The sequence below is a fragment of the Triplophysa rosa genome, linkage group LG21, assembly GCF_024868665.1.
Source record: "Triplophysa rosa linkage group LG21, Trosa_1v2, whole genome shotgun sequence".
In the NCBI taxonomy this organism is placed as follows: Eukaryota; Metazoa; Chordata; class Actinopteri; order Cypriniformes; family Nemacheilidae; genus Triplophysa; species Triplophysa rosa.
The window spans coordinates 4,761,938-4,778,134 of NC_079910.1; the positions used below are offsets into that span (position 1 = coordinate 4,761,938).

General features: G+C 37.0%; 1 long non-coding RNA gene across 2 annotated transcripts in view; it reads right to left on the reverse strand.

The window, feature by feature from the left end:
• The window catches only part of LOC130545475 (uncharacterized), a 44,401-nt gene extending 33,377 nt beyond the window's left edge, over positions 1 to 11,024 (reverse strand). For both annotated transcript variants that reach the window (XR_008961651.1, XR_008961652.1), the window contains exon 1: positions 10,865 to 11,024. This is a non-coding gene — a long non-coding RNA (uncharacterized LOC130545475). The remainder of the gene's footprint in view (positions 1 to 10,864) is intronic.
• Positions 11,025 to 16,197: the final 5,173 nt, after the last annotated feature.

The following is a 16,197-nucleotide window of genomic DNA, read 5'->3' on the forward strand; positions in this document are numbered from 1 at the left end:
GGTCTGGGCAGAAATAATCATTTTGGGGTGTACTAGTTCTTTAAAGGAAACGACGCTGCATGGAAAAGAACCACAATGATGACTATTTTGTATTTGTATAAACTCAAATCTCGATCATTGTTGCTTTAGAGAACCCTCAACAAGAGCGAAGAGGAAGAGATGGTCAGAGAATATCATCTATGTATGACCATGCCCACACTGAAGGACAGAAAGATGGTGAACAGAATAAGAGAGAGCGAGCGAGAGAGAGAGAGAAGGGAGAGAGCAAGTGTTGGAAGGAGACATCACACGGATCAAAGAGTTTCTGGGCTTGTGCGAGCTCCTGATTGCAAACAGCAGGAGACCTGAGTTGCAGGCGGCTGAAAAGCAAGCAGAAAATTTAACTTTGGTGTCAGTTTGGGGGAGGTGACTCCCTAGAGCCAAACATGGACGACTGAGGTTTGACTAACCAGCAAATAACCCAGTCTGATACCCGAGATCATAAACACCATCACCAATCAGTGTAATTTGAAGAAAAAGGATATTTTTGTATATCAAAGTTATTCTAAGGTTCATGGAGTGAACCACTTAGTACCACAGTCTGAATTGTCTTCTGAAGAACCGTGTTGAATTCATGAAATTCATGAAATAACGTTTTTGTTCCCATATATACAGTACATACAATTTCAGCTCGACTCCCGTAAGGCACGCAGGAATGATTAAAAGTTACCTGCCATCTGTGATTACCGGTGGGTGCCCTGACTTATGCTGTAGAATACACATGCCCTTTTACTTAGCAGCAGTTTAATTAAAAACCCAGTCAAATGAGATTTCTGCGCAATAACAGATGATAATAGGTCACAAGACAGCTAGTTGCAGTTGTCGTCCCTCATTAAAACTCTCTGGGTACCATTTACCTACTGAAAGACTCAATCTATTCATCTCTGTTGGGAAGAAAGAGGCGAAATTAGCGCGACGGCCGCGTGCACCGAACCGCCCGTCCACAGAGGCTATGCAGGCCGCTATTAAACACAATGGCGCATTTTGTGAGATGAGACATTTTCTCATTGCGTGCTGAAGATCAATGTGATTTCTGCTTGGCCATTGATTTGACTGAAATGCATTGTTTGGCTAAATGGCACTTACGGCCGTAACACAATCTTGAGCGGGCTAATTGTTACAATTGATGTAATTGTCCAAGTGGCAATGGGGAAATGGTTAAATGTGAGCAGAGACCTGGGAGAGACTGGGAGTATACTGTGTTTAAAGAGATTTGTATTTCAAACAAAGGCCAGTATTAGCATGTATGAAGTTCAAGCCAAATAGTGGCTAAAAATACAGTCGATCATTTATAAATGTTTTGTTCGTTTGTTTTGGCTTTGTTGGTGAAGGCACGCCAGACCTCGAATGTCTAGAAAGTCCTTTCATTTCTCTCCAAACTGATGGTACCGCTCAACCATTCACACATAACCAGTTTCAGTCACGTCCAAACAGCAAAAAAGTTATATTATTAAAAAAAAGATTTGCAAATTAAGGAGTTCAAAACAAGAAATCAGTCCTGTTAAATTCTACTACCTTCATTGCATTTGCGTTTACAGAATCTGTTGACTAATGCAGGTGTTCTCAAACTGGGGGCCGGGGCCTCCTGGGGGGCCCCAAGATGGTTCCAGGGGCGCCACAGATTTTGTGGCATTTTAGAAATATAGATATTTATTATAAATTTTGTGCAATCAAACATCAGAAAAACAACGCCACCAACCAAAAGAATTGATGTTTTAGCATCGTTTAACTGAATATTTTCTTGGTTTAATTAAAATTTTAAGTTTAAGATTATAAGTCTTTATTTGGGGGGCCGCAAAGCAATGCACTCTACACAAAGGGGGCCTTACAACAAAAAAGTTTGAGAACCACTGGACTAATGGTCCAAAAGAAGGTGTATTCATTTATAAAGAATGTCGATGTAAAATATAGAGTTACAAAGCTTAATACTAACAAATGAAAGCTACACAAAACATGTTGCTTTATTTAACTTTTTACATTGCCACTGTCAAAGACATGATTTGCTTTTATGTTTAAACATGCAAACTGTAAACAAACAAACATTCTACAGCCGTGGAAAAATATAAGAGACCATTTCCAAATTATTTTTTGTTTTGCTGAATTTACTATTTATGTGTTTAGGTAAAATTATCATTTTTGTCCAATTCTGTGAATTAACAACATTTCTCCCAAATTTCAAATAAAATTATGGTTTAATTTGCATTTATTTACAGAAAATGAAAACTGGAGAAACAGGTCAAAATAGCAGAAAAGATACTCTGTATTTTAACCGACTTCAAATACTGCAGAGACAACAAATTCATGTGTCTTGTCATGCTGTGACTCTTTCACATTGCTGTTGGATGACTTAATGTCAGTCCTGAAGTTTGATTTTGTTGAAATTCAACAGACACTGGACTAGAATGACCACAATAAATGCTGATTAAATAAAAATTTGAAACGGTCTCTTAATTTTTTTCCACAGCTGTATTTTGTAGTAAATGGTGTTCCATAAGCATTCATTCTGGAAATGATGTGCACATAAAAAGGAACTAGACCTGGACTATTACAATAAAAATCCAAAAGTCAGAGGGATTTTGGCCTCTTTAATTTACAGTAGAAGTTCTAATTTCAACCAAACTCAGTTTGTTTAACTAAACTGTATAACTTGATCTAACTAATCATTACATGAACCTGACTGAAAGAAATGTTAGCGCTTAAGAGAAATTAAGGTCTAAATTTGAATCCTTAATTACATGTAAAGAAATAGAAAAGTATGAGCTGATCCACACCAGTGCTTGTATTGCTCATGAATAACTCTCTTTCCTTGACTTCAGATGTGTTTATGTACATTAAATGCAAAGAAGTCTCTTAGTTGCTTTCTTTTAAACTCAATTGAAGACATTCTGATTGTTACATTTTCAGTCTTATATATTTACGACACAAAGCCTTCACCCTCTAATTGAGGTGTGCGCTATTGTTGCCAGGAATCTGAGAACAGATTATAGCTTGATAAGGTGCACTGACAGCATGGTCAAGGTCAAGAAAGAAGAGGTGCATTTGTAGATTGTATACATTTGTAAGCACACAATCTTCTACAGTACTTAAGAAAAAAGAATATGTGTGGGTCTGTGTCATTAACTGAGATAAAAAAAATTCAAGGGCACCTGTGAAGAATTCATCAAGTGTCACTGGGATCATTCAGAAAAGTTGAAGAACTTACATAAACATTGACGTTTGACTGTTCAAAGTATATATAAATGTTTATATGCAAAACAAATACTACAGTAGATCTCTCATCTTTTTGCAAAAAAATATCAATGACTTGTGTACTATTCCATATGAAATGAACCGTTTTTTGTAGTATAAATATAGTGGATTTTTGGCATATTTATTACCATTGTTTTTGGTTATTAGTTATTTTTTTAGAAACCATGGCTAGTTACCATGTCTTTGGCTTTAACTGTAGTAAAACCGAGGTTCATTTTTATAGAGGATTACAGCGAATCTCCTGCAGTCAAAACATGTCCAGATCATTCATACACACCAAAACCAAAAGAAAAGAAAATAAGAAATAAAATAAAAACATAATCCAGACAAAAATGCAGGCAATAAACCAAATTATTCAAAAACAAATAAAACTCGTGAAAATGATACAAAAAAGTACAAAAAGGCTGAATTGCCTTTATCACAATTTATGTAATGCAATATATGCATCTAATAAAACAAACTGGGACAAATAAAATGATAAAAGGCTTTATGAATGGAGCACTCACAGAGGTTTTGGCAACACAACACAAGTCATAACTGATTACAGAAAGCTTTTCCACACTGATGGAAAATATCACTAAAGTCATAAAGCCATTGTTCCAAGTATCCTATAATGCATCAAAGAGGTTCTTTGTCTTTCTAAACAGTGTTTTTTCTGAGACCTCATTACCATAGTATAACTGACTTATGTGGGATCACTGGGGTCCCCAGAGGCTGCCTTTATTTCAGCCATACCCAAATGTATTTCACCCTCATTAATATAAGATCTCATTATGCACATTTTCATTTGATAGAACACACTATGGGTTTCTTAGTGTTCGAATATCGTTACATCAAATGCTCCTGCGCTGTTAGGTTGCTTATTGATAGTGTCTTGTGGGGTTTGTAAATTATAAATCTATACCATTATGTATAAGACTGAATTGATGTTCATTTTCTATGATATTGTGGTTGGACAGGCTGATAAACCAGCTTAAACCCACAAACCATCTTCCTTTGTTTAAAGCAGTATATGAGAACAAACACTATTTTATTTTAATTTCATTTTAATTGTGTCATGCATTCTTGTCTATTTATTTGACTCATGGAGTCTTATGACAAATGAAATGAGGAAAGCAAGCCCACACTATTTTCCTATCAAAGTAAAGCTTCTCTGCGAGCTCTGGGGCCTTTGTGTTATTAGTGTTGTTTATTAGCACCATTGATTGAACAAGGCTGACATTAAAATGAAGGAAAATTGAAAGCAGGATGCCAAAAGATCATACGTTAAGCTTTAGTCTCTTGTTTTACTTTTGCAATGTTTTATAATGGTTTTAAAATTTAACATATGGTGTGGTTCTCTTTGTCAAATATGTACGCAAACACGCACGCACGCACGCATGCACACACACACACACACAATGCATCCAACCTATCAAGCATACCGTCTGTTTTTATTGTAGTGTTTGCTATGGTTATGCATAACTATTCCTCACATAGGGTAGTTTGAACAAACCCCAAGACTTTAGTTTTCCAATAAAAACTATCAAACGATAAATGTTCAGTACTTGCAAAGAAACAGCGTACAGGGTATTTAGATTTAAAGGACCAGTGTATGAAATTTAGCGGCATCTAGCAGTGATGTTGCGAATTGCAAACAACAGCTAAAGCTAACTTCACCCCTCCCTTTCGAAGCACAACGGGGCTGTTTGTCCGTTTACGGCAACTGTAGAAACAACATGGCGAATTCCATGTAAAAGGGCCCACGGTGTAGATAAAAGCATAACGCTTCATTATGTAAGGTCTTTATACAACTCTGAAGACATTGTTATGTATATCATATTGCATTTCTGTCAATAGATCCTCCAAAAAAATGACACATTGGACTTTTAGTACATTTTAAAGGGGTCATATGACACGAATACGTGTTTTTCTGTGTCTTTGGTGTGTTATAAGTTGCCCATGCATGTATTAGACACGTAAAATTGCAAAAATGACATCGTCAGTAGAAAAGATGCATTCTATCTAAAAGCGACTTCTATCTAACGCCTCGTGTAACCACACCTCCACAAATCTACGTCAGTTCGTGGTAACTACTGGTGGGCGTACCTGTCAGTACAATTGCTTTGGAACCTGATGTTCCAAATATGGTAAGAGGCGTTACATTTCTGTCACCCGCTTGCAGTATTCAACCAATCACTACGCACTGGTTAACTAGCCAATCATAGCACACCTCGCTTTTCAGAGCGATGAGCTTTGTAAAAAATCTGTGCGTTTCAGAGAGGTGGGGCAAAGAGGAGATACAAACATGCACGGTATGTGGAAAATACAGCTTTTTTGAACCTTAAATCGTGTAAACACATTGCTTTACATCTAAAACAAACGATAATATTTGTTTTAGCCGTGTCATATGACCCCTTTTTCAGAAGACTTTTCAGTTTTCTGAAATCAAGTCTTAATATGTTGAGTGTTACTTCCCAAATAAACAAATCTTGTTGTGATGATACTAATTTAATTGTTTTTACTGGAAAACAATTAAAAGGCTATAATTAAAAGCTCATTATAGACCATTTTTTTTAGTAGATGATACGGACATGAATCTAACCTCACTATGCAATTTGATGTGTGTGCTATTACTCTTTTCAATAATGTGACTTATGATTTGACTTAGTGAACAATAAAATGGGGAAAACACAACTGCACAGTAGCGTTCTGGTAACGATCAACAGCATCAACATGGCAATAACGTTTGCAGGATCACGTACTGTACCGCAACAATCTTGTCCAGCCAAGAGAGAATGATCTGGAAAAAATTTAGTTAAATTGAATGCAGCCGTTTACAGTTTCACACAAACAGCCTTTTCTAGAAATGCTGTACCAAAACTACCTCTGAAAAAATGGATGATGATGATCAACTGGGTTTGTTATTGAGAGTTTTTTAGCAATACTAACCGTAAAAATATTTGTTTGGAGGATTGTAACTAGACTGTTTTATTCATATCGCTGCAGTATATGTGTCCTTGCTGTCTACAGTTGTGATGCTATGACACTTGTTGATGTGAATGCACCCCACTTAGGCTGTGGATTTGCAGGGCTGAAGCCTTTGATTTAAGAACACTGTTACTATTACCCCCTGGTCCCCCTAAATCTCTTCTCCCAGTAAAAAGTAACAGATTGATGAGACCTGGATTGAGCTCTAGTCACTGCATGGGTGAATGAGTAAACATGCACTGAGATTAGAACCCCTCTGAGAAGCTTTAATGAGCTCAATTAACAATGAAGACTCAGATCTGCTCTCTTCACTGTAATGCCCGCAACGGTCATCTCCTCAGAGAGCCCTTCAAACTCAACAAACTGTCTCAAAACTCACTTATAGCAACCTAAAGAACCCAAAGCTCCAGGGACATCTCATTGCTGTGCCTCACATGTAAACAGATGGCTTTCATAAACCGAAAGTACCTCCTCCCTTTTCCTCTTGATGTGCTTGTGCTGAGATAATACACAATCCATAAAGTTCATTGACACGAATGTGGTCGCAAATGTAAAAAATAACAGATTCGCAGAATATAGCAGTGTTTGCAAGGCAGCAGAAGATGAGTATTAAAGTTTTAGGTTACTGACGTTTATTTAAAAATGTATATACAATAAAAGGAAACAAATTGTGTATTAAATACAATTACTATACAATATAAATATTAATATAAATAAAATAAAATTAGTTATATTATTAGGCACTGGCCAGACCGTTCAACAAACAGAGACTAACTTTGGGCCAGGCGTGTGCATCTGATGAAACGGTCTATAGTGCCAATATACCGCCTTGCTAACACTGCCTTGTAAAAACCTAGAAATGGATGAAGTGGATGAACAAAAGACAAATTGTCAGAGGAAGGATTTCACTTTCCACCATATCTTGGCTCCTTTAAGACACATTTTTGACTTCAACATGGCAGATTTGAAAAGTGCAGCCATACCCTGAGGGTACAGAGGCCTTCACTAGACTTACAGGATGAGCTCTCTTATCATATTGAACAAGGACGTGTCAGCAGCCTCTCTACGCTTCCAAAAGCCAAAGGTTTGAGTCCATGAAAAGACCTTGAAACGTTAAACAGGAAAATTGTGAAAGCCTATGTCGCAAAACTACATTTTTACATTGTCTAAAGATCGTTAAGGTGTTGCGAGAGGTCGTTGTAGTATGTGGGGTGTTGCTGAGTTATATTCTGGTCCTGGGCTCCATCTTTCAACGTCTTTGAGATATTTTCAGTCATAGAAATTAAACGCTTTCTCTTTTAAAAAAAGCTGCAGAATTCGATCATGTCTGTAGCACAAGTACTGTGAGACAAGCCAACCCGGTCTCATGAATTGCGTATAAATAACAAGCGCGTTGCATTATCGTGTAATACGTACGCCAAAGTTAGATTTTGCGTGCATATTATACGCCAATGTTTGCGTGCACCTCGCTGGAGAGCAGCCATTTTGAAACTTACATGAAGAGGAAATTCTGAAATAATTATAATAATACTGTTAGGTTTAGGGTTTGGGTTAGGGTAGAGGTTATAATATGCACGCACGCTAACATTAGGTTTAGGGTTTGGGTTAGGGGACAGGTTAATAAGACAAATTGCTGGTTAATATGCACGCGCGCTAAATTGGCGTATCATATGCACGCAAAATCGAACTTTGGCGTACGTATTTCACGATAATGCAACGCGCGTGTTATTTATACGCAATTCATGAGACTGGGCTCGACAAGCTTAATACGTTTACACCAAAAGTCCCTAAAAAGACCACAATGTATTTGACGGAGTGTAAGGACCACTATCAGATTCTCCCTAATTGGAAGTTTAATTAAACGTTCTTTTGGATGTGTTTTACCAGTGACAGGGGGAAATTGCATCAAAAACTCACAATAGGGACCCAACCTGCCCGAGCTCCTCCAGTCAGCAGTTCTCTTTGTGTGCAAAAGCACTCGCCCTATCTGAGCTCTCTGGCTTTACAGCTGTTTCATTATGGACCACAGATATCCAATTACAGGAAAATGGCAAGGGCTGCTTTGGGACACGACATGCAGATCTGATTTTGATGGGAGAGGCAGATCGTACCCTATCTCTCGTGTAATTCCATTAGTGCTATATGGAAAGACGGGAGACTGCTGCCTCTAAATGCGGTACAACATTTATGTGTGTGTTCACAAAGGAAAGCTTTGACCCGCTGGAAGCCTTGTGTTGGCAGAGATGTGCTTGAATATCAGATTATGACTGAAAGCATTAGATGGTAGCCATTGTCATGAGCTATTAAACATAATAGGGTCATGTCTTGTCAAGTTATTTAGTTTTGTCACATTATCACAGTTGTTTACATACAGAGGAGAACATCAAATCTAAACATATTGTTTAAATTGGTAAAGACATTACTGGGTTTTCTTGATGACCTCAATATCACTTTCCATCTTGGTGGTAACAAAAGCCTCGATGATATCATCCTCTAGGAAGTGACATCATTGTTGTGTGCCCTTTCAAAAAATAAGCAAACCTCAAGTTCATTTCATTAAGTAGACTTCAGTACGTTTAAGTATATTTTTAAACATGCTTTATTAGCATACTAATTTTAATTTAGCATTGTACTGATAGGTGTACTGTTTTAGTATCACATGGGATTAAACTGGCCCATATTTTAGTTTAAAAACATATACTTTGATGTATACTTTAAGTGTAACAGTGGTAAACTTTGAGTACACTTGTTTACAACTATATTACAAGTGAACTTAAAAGAATGCGGATAGTTTACTAGTTCAATAATGTTTCTACTTTATAGAAGTACACTTTGATGTATAGTAGTAAGTAGTGAGCAAAGTAAAAACTATTTAATAGGCTCTCTATGAAAAGAGCAAACACAACTACAAGCCAAGTATACAGTACATTTGATCAGGATATACTTAAAAGTATAATTGAATACAAGTATAGACCAAATATCCTTTTACTACCTGTAAGTCGATACCTAAAGTATATTTCTATGCAAAATATATTTTTAGAAATACATGAAAAGTAGACTGAAAGTAGATATTCCTTTTTTTAGTTTAAAAGAAGTATAGACCACTTCGGAAAACGAAAGCACGCTGATCCAGCGCTGGTCCAGAAGAGCTTCCTGTTTCAGTTTTTTAACAACATTTTAAATACAACAGAACCTTTACAACTGACTCAAAATGTTAAACAAATATCTTTGAGATTTAATTACATATGTAATATTTCAAAATAAAAGAATAAAAATGAAACCGGAAGTGATTCTGGACCAATGTTTACATCTTGTGAAGTAGTCTATACTAAAAGCACATTTGACTGTATGGTATTAAGAAAATGTAAATGAATATTAATATAATTAATAAAAATAAGTGTTTGTTTGGTATCTAATATTTTTATATGTTGCCTTTGTGTCAGATTATGATTAATATGGTTTAAGTTCTTGATTTATACCAGAGCATATTTTTTGAAAGTCAGTTTAAGCCCTTAAATACAACACATGCACATTTTTCTTAGCTTACAAAACTCAAAAGATAATGTACAAAAGGAGTGACGCTAAAGCAAAATATATTTCTACTGATCGGTAATTCTTGCACTTCAGTGGCCTCTATAAGCTCAAACATAAAGTTTATCCTACACATTTAGTTATTCATGAGACAGCCGAAAGAACTCTTCTATGTCCTTGGACTGCCAGTGTTTGAACATTTCCACAAAAACAAAAAACATCATAAAACGATACTTCAAACGGTTAACGCTTGAATATAACAACTGATGAAACCATCTTTCCCAAAACATACAGATTATGAAGCTGCCTTTAAAAAATGGTTGAAAAGGCTCTCCTATAAGGACAAAATGCAACTTTATGGCATTTAATTTTCTGAGAAGTGTGTGTGGAAAAAAAGCAGTGCTTGCCTGCCTAGATGACAGTGAGGACAGCAGCCCAATTTCCACAAAGCCTTAAATCATTCGTTCAACTATTGGCTGAGGCAGGTTAGCAATATCTGTGCCCTTGTACAAGCTACCTTTGATACAGAGAAAAGAGCTTTTGCAGTCCTCCAGTGCTTCCTTTACCCAATAGCGACAAGCGTCAAGGTTGTGAATCAATGGAAAATGGGGACACGCAGAAAACGAACGAGAACGCTGCTGGCAGGTGTCTCACTTAGGTAGAGATTGGGTTGAGGAATATCAGCATTAAATGAGTCTCTTTAGCATTTGATCTAAGACAAATTTAACCAAAATCTAATTTTTTGGATGCATCACGTATAGTGAAAATGCTAGTACAGACACTAATGCTACCTTGCTCTCCTTTAAACTGAGTTTTCTCCACAAAACACCCAAAACCTCATACACGCTCCATTAAGACACAAACTCCAAAATTAGAGACTTTCTATAACACACACTGTTTCTCTCTAAGTCAGTTTCTCTTCATGCGTTTTCACCGGAGCCTGAAGTTTATCAGATGTTCGCACTTAATCATCTTTATCACAGACACGGGCAGAAACCAGACACACTTTCCCTTTCATTAGTGACAGGAAATTTGATCAATCCGATTAGCTTTCTTCATTATCTTCTTTATTTACCTCTCGCTGGTGCCGGCTGCTGACTGGCAGGTGGAGGGTGACGTGGGTGTCGAGGGGTGATGTTCGCTCACTCTTTAGGGCTTTAGTGAATTCTGATCAGATGTCTTTCGAACCAGAGATCTGGGCGTGTGTGTTCAGCAGCAGACATGGACCCATTTTGCTCGACCCCTGTGATGTAAAAGAAACCGCAATGTAAGTGGATGTGGTACAGTGATGCTAATGTTCAGTAAAATTGTAAATATTTATGCATCATGGTAGTTTGATCTCTATGTGATCTCTCTCTATTCGAGCATGCAACTGATGGACAGATAGTGAAGAAGGTTCACCGGGCAGCTGACACAAAGCCTGTGTGTGATGTACAAGTTGACGGATGATGTGGATGTGTGTGTTTGGGTTTTCCTGGCCTGTGGTCTTGCCGTAGGCTAATCAGCTTGATGCTGTGCCCAAGCACATGCAATTATCGTTTCTAATACAGATACATAAATCCTTTACACTTCAACAAACCCAACAGGAAATAAACTCCAATCTGTGGGGGACACATTGTGTGCTCCCCGCTAGCAAAAAGCAGCTCCTTTTACCTTGGGTAGGATGGATTAGTTTATGGACAGGAACTGCCCACTTAGACAGGAAGATACTAGATGACTGACATGTAAACTGACCAAAGTGACATTTAGAGGCGGTTTCCCAGACAAGGATTATTTTAGGCCAGGACTAGGCATTAGATAAATTAGGATACTTAATTCATTTTTTAAAACATACCTCACATGTGCATGTTGAGACAAAACAATCACACTGATATATTTTAAGATATGTCAGTGTTTTCGATCAAGACACCGGTAACATTTAAGTTAGTCTGGGACTAGTGTTAGGCCCTGTCAGGGAAACCCAGGGGCAGTTTCCCGGACCAGGATTATCTTAAACCAGGACTAGGCCTTAGTTAAATTAGGATATTTAAGTCGTTTTTTAAAAACATATTTTACAAAGAAACATTACTGCTGTGCATCTTGAGACAAAACAATTGCACTGATATATTTTAAGATGTGCCAGTGCAAGCTGTTTTTGATCAAGACACCTCTTACATTTAAGTTAGTCTGAGACTTGTCTTAAGCCCTGTCTGGGAAACCACCCCATAGGGTTTAACAGACACATTACACGACAACATAAATTAAATAGACTATATACCAATGTGGAAGAAAAAATGAAACGACGTGTCTGTAAGCTGTTGTAAAGTCAACACAAAAAATTGTAGATACACACAAAAAAATGCATTGTTATTTTCAGCATTGGCTCAAAAAGAGACATACACAAACGTTGGGTTGAATTAAAATAGAAAATTCTTATGTATGACCCAACAATGGGTTAAAACAATTGAGCATTTTGAGTTGAAATAACCCAGCATACTTGTAGGTCAATTTATAACCCAGCGGTTGGGTTTGTCCCTTTTGACATAATGCTGGGTTGAAAATCACCCAGCACTTTTTAAAGTTTACTACTAAAATACTAGAAGATACTGAGAGGCACAAATACTGTTTAATTCAGTAGAATGTAAAAATACTGTAGATAAAAATTCAATCACAATACACGGTTTAACCAAAATGCGAACTCAAGATTTGATGTCAATGATTGGTCTACCGTGTACATGTACAAAGGTCTACATACTGTAAGGTTAAAACCACCTGCTCAGTTCACCAACTACCAGCTCTCAATCGCTGTAAAAATCAATGGCAGGGTCAAACAGGGACGAACCCATTAACTGGGTTGTAATTTAACCTATGCTTCACAATGCTAGGTTGTTTTAACCTATACTGTTGGGTCAAATATAAACATTTTCTGGGTTGATTTTGTCCCTTTTTGACCAAACGGCCAAGTTGAAAATAACCCAGCATTTTTTAGAGTGTTTGAAGTTGGTATTAGCTGGATTTCCCAGCATGGTTTATTTTTATATAGCCTACAAACACTGGTTCCACTACCCAACACAATCTGACAAATGTTCAGCAATATTTCAGGCGGTTGCTGATTCAGCTTTAAGTGTAATAGATGACTACAAACTAGGAAAAGAAGCCCGAGGGCGGAAAAGAAGCATGTCACACTGAGAGGTAATAGTTATTTCACCAATTAGCCTGCGCTAGCGCTACGATTCTGCAGCGCTTCATAAATTATGTCAGGAGCATGTCAGGATCACACTCAGCGGTTGAAAAATGAACACAAGAATGATGAATACAAGAATGATCTTGTAGACATAGCTGTGGCCAGATAATGGACCGTGATTGATTACATAAATGTATAAAAATACCAAATTGATTGAATACAATCTTGCATGAGTAAAATATATACGATGTACATTATATATGATTGATGGCAGGACAAAGATGTGTTCATTGTCTCTTGACAATAACCTCCTGAGTTCAAGAAAAGGTCTGCTTTATTCTTTCATTAAAATTACGATGGTCATGATGTGTAGTTTTTCAATTGCGTTTTGCTTTTACTCATTAAAATAGTACAATAAGGTCCGGTGTATGAAATTTAGCGCCATCTAGCGGTCAGGTCCACAGCTCGCTCCAGCCTTCCCCCTCCCTTTCGAAGCACTACGGTGGCTGACACAGGACTAAGATGTCATCAAGTTTTCGCTTCTTTGCCGAAGGAGATCATGTATTTATGAAACGCGCTCTTTAAAACAGTTTGACCGTTTAGGGCTACTGTAGAAACAACATGGCGAATTCCATATAAGGGGACCCGCGGTGTATGTAGATAGAAATAGCTCATTCTAAGGTAAGAAAAACATAACGTTCATTATGCAAGGTCTTTATACATCTCTGAAGACATAGTTATGAATATTATATTGCATTTCTGTCAATAGATCCTTCAAAAAAACTATGGACCTAATGCTCCCCTTACTTTTAGAAAGAACTAGTATTTAAAACATATATTATTGTCATGTGATACTCAAGGAAACTTGGATGTAAAACCACATATAAACCAATTCCATGGCTAATGGGAATAAATATGTGAAGGCAGTTGGTGAAATTATATTTAAAGGCCATATGTGAACGCCAGTATCTGTAGGAGGCAATTTTGGCAAACATTAATGTCTAAATGTCTCTAATATATTTTAACTTTAAGTAAATGAAAAGATAAGTCAACACTTGCCAGAAATCAGTATAGTCTCCTAATGTTTGTCTTGCACAGCTTTGGAGACGGATGCATGTCTTCACACAGCTCTTCTCCTCTGGCCATCTGCTTCCTGACATCAAAAGTTCATTTTCAATAGCATCCCATTACTTTATCCCGGAGTGCAGGGATAGGATGGAGATTAGGTTCGACAAGCAGGGTGGGTCCACAATCCTGATGATGTAAAGATGCATGTGTGACATGTTAAAGCATTATGTTGGTGTTGAGGGTTTGATTAAGGCAAATGGGGGGAGGACTGTCTGATTATGAATATGAGCTGTCAATTTTAAAGCCAATGGAATTACAAACGCATTTTCCATCCTTAGAGTTGAGATCAATTTGTGTTGTTTGTATGCAGACATACCAATGAATGTTTGTGTGTGTGGTCTACAGACCTACTTGAAGGACTAGTTGATCCCAAAATTGTATTATTCTGTAAAAACACAAGTATTTTTTGCAAAACGGCAGTGATCCAAATAATGGAAAATAATAATTTCTTATCTTTTGAAATTCTCAATTTTCATAACTTGTTTTTGTTTTCACCTTCAAAGTTATAGGTGCCAAAATGACAAAAACTAAAATGAACTGAAATGACTATAATGGGCCACAAAATAACCACAGAAAATACCAAAAAAAACTTGAGTAGCTTTCTCATCTGAAAGTATACTACAAATAGGCTTAATCCTGTGAAGAAAGATGACAAGTGATTTCGGAGAAATGCTAAAGAGAGAGAGACAGGAGACCAATATATTCACACAGATAGAGAGCAAGTGAAAATGTGTCTGTGCTTTTAATTGATCTTCTTTGTTACGTAATTTAAAAATAAACAGACTAGAAACATCTAAAACAAAGCGGTAAAACAACACGCTTCTGAACTAGCAGACCTGTGTTTGGATCCTGACCCGAATTAAGTTTTGGATGAAGATCATCATTTGAGTATTGTGTTAGCGTAGTGCGTGGGACTACTCATTATTCGCCCAGCTTGTGTACCCTGGTTTCCATGACAACCTTATAAATTTCAGGATAAAAAATGGGCAAACCGAACATCTAAAAACAAAATATACAATTTCGGTATTAGACTCCCAGGGATTTCAAACTATTTACATGCGTCCTGAACGCATGCATGCATGCTTATAAAATGTGTGCATTCTGATAAAAATGCATGCAGTGAATGCATTGTTTGTCGCTTTAAATAAAAGCTTCTGTCTATGTAAAATGTAATGCACTACACACTCCACAAAGTCCAGATACTGTCAACTACATATATTCAAACACTGTGCTTGCAGATCAGTTGACACAATCACTCATTTAACAGTAACTGGAGCAGAAAATGTGCTTTTCTTTCGCTCCCTAAAGATTTGCAAACAAACGCAACGGCGGAACTTGCTAAGGGCTATAATGTGCAACACCACAACGGAATAATGTTAATTATGAATCTCTCACATCATCTTCATGCCCCTGTTCCAAACCGCTAAGAAATGGACAAAAGTCAACGTTAAATAACTAGCCATCAGCTGTTTAACAAATAATTATGCGTGTTATTTACACATTTTGCTAATTGCCAACATTATCGTTAGTAGTGTTGCTTTCCATCCTTAAAGGAGGTGACATCACAGTTAACATCATAGGAGGCATACTGACTTAAAAGTAGGTTCTTTATCATTACCAGCACAGTGCAAACTTTGTTTTTACTTAGAAAAATGCAAATTGGATTTATAGTTTATTTATGCAGAAATGTGTGCAATTGATCCATGTACAGAACATTTATGTTTTTCTAACTAGCTCTATGATAAACGCCAGCTTAGACCTGACATGAATTTCCATTTAGGCTTGCCATTTATGCTGCAAACAGCCAAGAATCAATTTAAAGGTGAAGTGGGTATTTTGTTTTTAGTTTAAATATGCTATTAAAATACTGACCAGCTCAGCTCAGCCAACATCTCAACAGACTAAACTAATGCGATTAGTTTGGTTTAGGACTAACTGTTTAAAAGTATAGTTTGCACAAAAACAACAATTTTGACATGCTTTTTTCACCATCATGTTGTTCAAAACCTGTATGACTTTACAAAACACAAAAAAAAGATATTTTGAAGAACGCTGGTAACCAAATAACATAGAACCCCATTGACTTCCATTACATGGACACAAAACCACTGAGACAT